Consider the following 8082-nt stretch of genomic DNA (forward strand, 5'->3'; position numbering starts at 1 on the left):
AATTCTATCAAACCTTCAAGGAAGAGCTTATTCCTGTACTGCAGAAATTATTCCAAAAAATTGAGGAAGAAGGAATCTTCCCCAACACATTCTATGAAGCAAACATCACCCTGATACCAAAACCAGGAAAAGACCCAAACAAAAAGGAGAATTTCAGACCAGTCTCACTCATGAATACAGATGCAAAAATTCTCAACAAAATCCTATCCCACAGATTACAGCTTATCATCAAAAAAGTGATTAATCATGATCAAGTAGGCTTCATCCCAGGGATGCAAGGCTGGTTTAACATACGCAAGTCCATAAACGTTATCCATCTTATTAAAAGAGGCAAAAATAATGATCACATGATCCTCTCAATAGATGCAGAAAAAGCATTTGACAAAATCCAGCATCCTTTTCTAATTAGAACACTGAAGAGTATAGGCATAGGTGGCACATTTCTAAAACTGATTGAAGATATCTATGACAAACCCACAGCCAATATTTTTCTGAATGGAGTAAAACTGAAAGCTTTTCCTCTTAGAACTGGAACCAGACAAGGTTGTCCTCTGTCACCTTTACTATTCAACGTAGTGCTGGAAGTTCTAGCCAATACAATTAGGCAAGACAAGGAAATAAAGGGAATCCAAATGGGAGCAGAGGAGGTCAAACTCTCCCTCTTTGCTGACGACATGATCTTATACTTAGAGAACCCCAAAGACTCAACCACAAGACTCCTAGAAGTCATCAAAAAATACAGTAATGTTTCAGGATATAAAATCAATGTCCACAAGTCAGTAGCCTTTGTATACACCAATAACAGTCAAGATGAGAAGCTAATTAAGGACACAACTCCCTTCACCATAGTTTCAAAGAAAATGAAACACCAAGGAATATACTAACGAAGGAGGTGAAGGACCTCTATAAAGAAAACTATGAAATCCTCAGAAAGGAAATGGCAGAGGATATTAACAAATGGAAGAACATACCATGCTCATGGACGGGAAGAATCAACATTGTTAAAATGTCTATACTTCCCAAAGGAATCTACCTATTCAATGCCATTCCTATCAAAATACCAACATCGTACTTTCAAGATTTGGAAAAAATGATTCTGCATTTTGTATGGAACCGGAAAAAACAACGTATAGCTAAGGCAGTTCTCTGTAACAAAAATAAAGCTGGGAGCTTCAGCATACCAGATTTTAGTCTGTACTACAAAGCCATAGTACTCAAGACAGCATGGTACTGGCACAAAAACAGAGACATAGACACTTGGAATCGAATTGAAAACCAAGAAATGAAACTAACATCTTACAACCACCTAATCTTCGATAAACCAAACAAGAACATACCTTGGGGGAAAGACTCCCTATTCAATAAATGGTGTTGGGAGAACTGGATGTCTACATGTAAAAGACTGAAACTAGACCCACACCTTTCCCCACTCACAAAAATTGATTCAAAATGGATAAAGGACTTAAATTTAAGGCATGAAACAATAAAAATCCTCCAAGAAAGCATAGGAAAAACACTGGAAGATATTGGGCTGGGGAAAGACTTCATGAAGAAGACTGCCATGGCAATTGCAACAACAACAAAAAGAAACAAATGGGACTTCATTAAACTGAAAAGCTTCTGTACAGCTAAGGAGACAATAACCAAAGCAAAGAGACAACCTACAGAATGGGAAAGAATATTTGCATATTTTCAATCAGACAAAAGCTTGATAACCAGGATCTATAGAGAACTCAAATTAATCCACATGAAAAAAGCAAACAATCCCATATATCAATGGGCAAGAGACATGAATAGAACTTTCTCTAAAGATGACAGACGAATGGCTAACAAACAGATGAAAAAATGTTCATCATCTGAATATATTAGAGAAATGCAAATCAAAACAACCCTGAGATATCATCTAACCCCAGTGAGAATGGCCCACATCACAAAATCTCAAAACTGCAGATGCTGGCGTGGATGTGGAGAGAAGGGAACACTTTTACACTGCTGGTGGGACTGCAAACTAGTACAACCTTTCTGGAAGGAAGTATGGAGAAACCTCAAAGCACTCAAGCTAGACCTCCCATTTGATCCTGCAATCCCATTACTGGGCATCTACCCAGAAGGAAAAAAATCCTTTTATCATAAGGACACTTGTACTAGACTGTTTATTGCAGCTCAGTTTACAATCGCTAAAATGTGGAAACAGCCTAAATGCCCACCAACCCAGGAATGGATTAACAAGCTGTGGTATATGTATACCATGGAATACTATTCAGCCATTAAAAAAAATGGAGACTTTACATCCTTCGTATTAACCTGGATGGAAGTGGAAGACATTATTCTTAGTAAAGCATCACAAGAATGGAGAAGCATGAATCCTATGTACTCAATTTTGATATGAGGACAATTAATGACAATTAAGGTTATGGTGGGGGAAGCAGAAAGAGGGACGGAGGGAGGGGGTGTGGGGCCATGGTGTGTGTCACACTTTATGGGGGCAAGACATGATCGCAAGAGGGACTTTACCTAACAATTGCTATCAGTGTAACCTGGCTTATTGTACCCTCAATGAATCCCCAACAATAAAAAAAAAAAAAAAGAAATATCCCTTGCATACCTATTTTCTTTCTTTTTTTTTTTTTTTTAATTGTTGGGGATTCATTGAGGGTACAATAAGCCAGGTTACACTGATTGCAATTGTTAGGTAAAGTCCCTCTTGCGATCATGTCTTGCCCCCATAAAGTGTGACACACACCAAGGCCCCACCCACCTCCCTCATTCCCTCTTTCTGTTTCCCTCCCCATAACCATAATTGTCATTAATTGTCCTCATATCAAAATTGAGTACATAGGATTCATGCTTCTCCATTCTTGTGATGCTTTACTAAGAATAATGTCTTCCACTTCCATCCAGGTTAATATGAAGGATGTAAAGTCTCCATTTTTTTAATGGCTGAATAGTATTCCATGGTATACATATACCATAGCTTGTTAATCCATTCCTGCGTTGGTGGGCATTTAGGCTATTTCCACATTTTGGCGATTGTAAATTGAGCTGCAATAAACAGTCTAGTACAAGTGTCCTTAAGATAAAAGGATTTTTTCCTTCTGGGTAGATGCCCAGTAATGGGATTGCAGGATCAAATGGGAGGTCTAGCTTGAGTGCTTTGAGGTTTCTCCATACTTCCTTCCAGAAAGGTTGTACTAGTTTGCAGTCCCACCAGCAGTGTAAAAGTGTTCCCTTCTCTCCACATCCACGCCAGCATCTGCAGTTTTGAGATTTTGTCATGTGGGCCATTCTCACTGGGGTTAGATGATATCTCAGGGTTGTTTTGATTTGCATTTCTCTAATATATAGAGATGATGAACATTTTTTCATGTGTTTGTTAGCCATTCGTCTGTCATCTTTAGAGAAAGTTCTATTCATGTACCTTGCCCATTGATATAAGGGATTGTTGGCTTTTTTCATGTGGATTAATTTGAGTTCTCTATAGATCGCACTTATCAAGCTTTTGACTGATTGAAAATATGCAAATATCCTTTCCCATTGTGTAGGTTGTCTCTTTGCTTTGGTTATTGTCTCCTTAGCTGTACAGAAGCTTTTCAGTTTAATGAAGTCCCATTTGTTTATTTTTGTTGTTGTTGCAATTGCCATGGCAGTCTTCTTCATGAAGTCTTTCCCCAGGCCAATATCATCCAGTGTTTTTCCTATGCTTTCTTGGAGGCTTTTTACTGTTTCATGCCTTAAATTTAAGTCCTTTATCCATCTTGAATCAATTTTTGTGAGTGGGGAAAGGTGTGGGTCCAGTTTCAGTCTTTTACATGTAGACATCCAGTTCTCCCAACACCATTTATTGAATAGGGAGTCTTTTCCCCCAAGGTATGTTCTTGTTTGGTTTATCGAAGATTAGGTGGTTGTAAGATGTTAGTTTCATTTCTTGGTTTTCAATTCGATTCCAAGTGTCTATGTCTCTGTTTTTGTGCCAGTACCATGCTGTCTTGAGCACTATGTCTTTGTAGTACAGACTAAAATCTGGTATGCTGAAGCTCCCAGCTTTATTTTTGTTACAGAGAACTGCCTTAGCTATACGGGGTTTTTTCCGGTTACATACAAAACGCAGAATCATTTTTTCCAAATCTTGAAAGTACGATGTTGGTATTTTGATAGGAATGGCATTGAATAGGTAGATTGCTTTGGGAAGTATAGACATTTTAACAGTGTTGATTCTTCCCATCCATGAGCATGGTATGTTCTTCCATTTGTTAATATCCTCTGCTATTTCCTTTCTGAGGATTTCATAGTTTTCTTTATAGAGGTCCTTCACCTCCTGCGTTAGGTATATTCCTAGGTATTTCATTTTCTTTGAGACTATGGTGAAGGGAGTTGTGTCCTTAATTAGCTTCTCATCTTGACTGTTATTGGTGTACACAAAGGCTACTGACTTGTGGACATTGATTTTATATCCTGAAACATTACTGTATTTTTTGATGACTTCTAGGAGTCTTGTGGTTGAGTCTTTGGGGTTCTCTAAGTATAAGATCATGTTGTCAGCAAAGAGGGAGAGTTTGACCTCCTCTGCTCCCATTTGGATTCCCTTTATTTCCTTGTCTTGCCTAATTGTATTGGCTAGAACTTCCAGCACTACGTTGAATAGTAAAGGTGACAGAGGACAACCTTGTCTGGTTCCAGTTCTAAGAGGAAAAGCTTTGAGTTTTACTCCATTCAGTAAAATATTGGCTGTGGGTTTGTCATAGATATCTTCAATCAGTTTTAGAAATCTGCCACCTATGCCTATACTCTTCAGTGTTCTAATTAGAAAAGGATGCTGGATTTTTATCATATGCTTTTTCTGCATCTTTTGAGAGGATCATGTGATCTTTATTTTTTCCTCTGTTAATATGGTGGATAACGTTTATAGACTTGCATATGTTAAACTAGCCTTGCATCCCTGGGATGAAGCCTACTTGATCATGATGAATGACTTTTTTGATGATAAGCTGTAATCTATGGGATAGGATTTTGTTGAGAATTTTTGCGTCTGTGTTCATGAGTGAGATTGGTCTGAAATTCTCCTTTTTGTTTGGGTCTTTTCCTGGTTTTGGTATCAGGGTGATGTTTGCTTCATAGAATGTGTTGGGGAAGATTCCTTCTTCCTCAATTTTTTGGAATAATTTCTGCAGTACAGGAATAAGCTCTTCCTTGAAGGTTTGATAGAATTCTGGAGTGAAGCCATCTAGACCAGGGCATTTTTTGGTTGGAAGATTTTTTATTGTTTCTTTGATCTCGGTGCTTGAAATTGGTCTGTTCAGGAGCTCTATTTCTTCCTGGCTGAGTCTAGGGAGAGGGTGTGATTCCAAATATTGATCCATTTCTTTCACATTGTCAAATTTCTGGGCATAGAGTTTCTGGTAGTATTCAGAGATGATCTCTTGTATCTCTGTGGGATCAGTTGTTATTTCCCCTTTATCATTTCTGATTGAGGTTACTAGAGATTTTCCTTTTCTATTCCTCGTTAGTCTGGCCAATGGTTTATCTATTTTATTTATTTTTTCAAAAAACCAACTCCTTGTTTCATTAATTTTCTGAATGATTCTTTTGTTTTCAATTTCATTGATCTCTGATTTGATTTTGGATATTTCTTTTCTTCTACTGAGTTTAGGCTTAGATTGTTCTTGTTTTTCCAATTCCATAAGATCTCTTGTGAGATTTTTGATGTGCTCTCTTTCTGTTTTTCGAATGTAGGCATCTAAAGTGATGAATTTTCCTCTCAAAACTTCTTTTGCAGTATCCCACAGGTTTTGGTAGCTTGTGTCTTCATTGTTGTTATGCTCAAGGAAGTTAATGATTTCCTGTTTTATTTCTTCCTTCACCCATCTGTTATTCAACAGAAGATTGTTTAGTTTCCATGCCTTTGGGTGGGGTCAAGCATTTTTTTAGAGTCGAGTTCCACCTTTAGTGCCTTATGGTCTGAGACGATACAAGGTAAAATTTCAATTCTTTTGATTCTGTTGATATTTGTTTTGTGTCCCAGGATATGATCAATTTTGGAGAATGTTCCATGGGGTGATGAGAAGAATGCATATTCTTTCTCTTTGGAATGGAGTGTTCTATATGCGTCTATGAAGCACAGCTGTTCTAGGGTCTCATTTAAGTCTCTTATATCCTTGTTTAATTTCTGTTTAGAGGATCTGTCCAGCTCTGTAAGAGGATTTTTAAAATCCCGTGTTATTATGGTATTATCAGATATCATATTGCTCAGACTGAGTCAGGTCTTTTTCAAGAATCTGGGAGCATTTAAATTGGGTGCATAGATATTTAGAATTGTAATGTCTTCTTGTTGTATTTTTCCCTTGACCAATATAAAGTGACCATCTTTGTCTTTTTTGACTTGAGTTGCTTTAAATCCACATGTATCTGAAAATAAGATTGCAACTCCTCTTTTCTTCTGAATTCCATTTGCCTGAAAAATTGTCTTCCAACCCTTGACTCGGAGCTTGAATTTGTCTTTTGAAGCCAGGTGTGTTTCTTGCAGACAGCAAATGGATGGCTTGTGTTTTTTAATCCAGTCAACCAATCTATGTCTCTTCAGTGGGGAATTCCAGCCATTAACTTTTATTGAGATAATTGATAAGTGTGGTAGTATTCTATTCGTCTTATTTGGTGAGAGTCCATTGCTTAGTTTTATCTTTTGCATCAGTGTGGAGGTTAGGTTCTGTCCTTTAATTTCTGAGTTCTTACTTTGCTGCTTATCCATTGTGGTGGTCAGTGTGCAGAACAGGTTGAAGTATTTCCTGTAGAGCTGGTCTTGTTGTGGTGAATTTCCTCAATGTTTGTATATCCGTAAATGATTTGATTTCTCTGTCAATTTTGAAGCTTAGCTTAGCAGGGTACAGGGTTCTGGGCTGGAAATTGTTCTGTTTAAGTAGATTAAAGGTAGATGACCATTGTCTTCTTGCTTGGAAAGTTTCATTAGAGAAGTCTGCGGTCAATCTGATGGATTTGCCCCTGTAGGTCAACTGGCGCTTACTCCTGGCAGCTTGCAGAATCTTTTTTTTTGTCTTGACTTTGGACAGGTTCAGCACAATGTGTCTTGGAGAAGCTCGGTTAGAGTTGAGGCGACCTGGGGTCCGATAGCCCTCTGAAAGCAGTGTGTCAGAATCTTTGGTGATATTTGGGAAATTTTCTTTGATAATATTCTCTAGTATGGCTTCCATTCCTCCGGGGCATTCTTCTTCCCCTTCTGGAATTCCTATAACTCGTATGTTGGAACGCTTCGTAAAGTCCCATAATTCTGACAGTGAACGTTCTGCTTTCTCTCTCTTCTTTTCTGCCTCTTTTTCTATCTGAGTTATCTCAAGAACTTTGTCTTCTACCTCTGAAATTCTTTCTTCTGCATGGTCTAACCTGTTGCTGATACTTTCCATTGCATCTTAAATTCCCTGATTGACTGTTTCATTTCTTTCAGCTCTGCTATATCCTTTTTATATTCTTCATATCATTCATCTCTTATTTGATTCTGTTTTTGGATTTCCTTTTGGTTATTTTCCACTTATTAGCAGTTTCCTTCATTGTTTCCTTCATTTCTTTCATTGTTTTCAACATGTGTATTCTAAATTCCCTTTCTGTCATTCCTAACATTTCTGTATAGGTGGAATCCTCTGCAGTAGCTATCTCATGGTCCCTTGGCGGGGTTGTTCTGGACTGGTTCTTCATGTTGCCTGGAGTTTTCTGCTGATTCTTCCTCATGGGTGATTTCTTTTATCTGTTTCCTTGCCCTAATTTTCCTTTCACTTCCTCTTGCTCTTTATGTTCTCGTGCCTGTGGACTAAGGGTTACAGGACCAGAAGCGTGAGAAGGTTTAAGAGCAAAAAAGGGATGAAAGAAAGGAGGACTGAGTAATAAGAAAAAAAAAGAAAAATAGAGAAAGGAGAGGGGGTGGGTAAAAGGTATATTGGCAAAAAGAAGAGAGGCACAGAAAGAGGGAGACAGAGCAATATAGGTGTACAGTAGGGTACTTTGATACAACCTTAAAAAAAACCACCTTCTGGGGGTGCCCATTTGGGTGGTTCCCTTGAGGTCAGCAGCTCTTTGCTA

This window comes from Nycticebus coucang, chromosome 11, assembly GCF_027406575.1.
Source record: "Nycticebus coucang isolate mNycCou1 chromosome 11, mNycCou1.pri, whole genome shotgun sequence".
Lineage (NCBI taxonomy): Eukaryota > Metazoa > Chordata > Mammalia > Primates > Lorisidae > Nycticebus > Nycticebus coucang.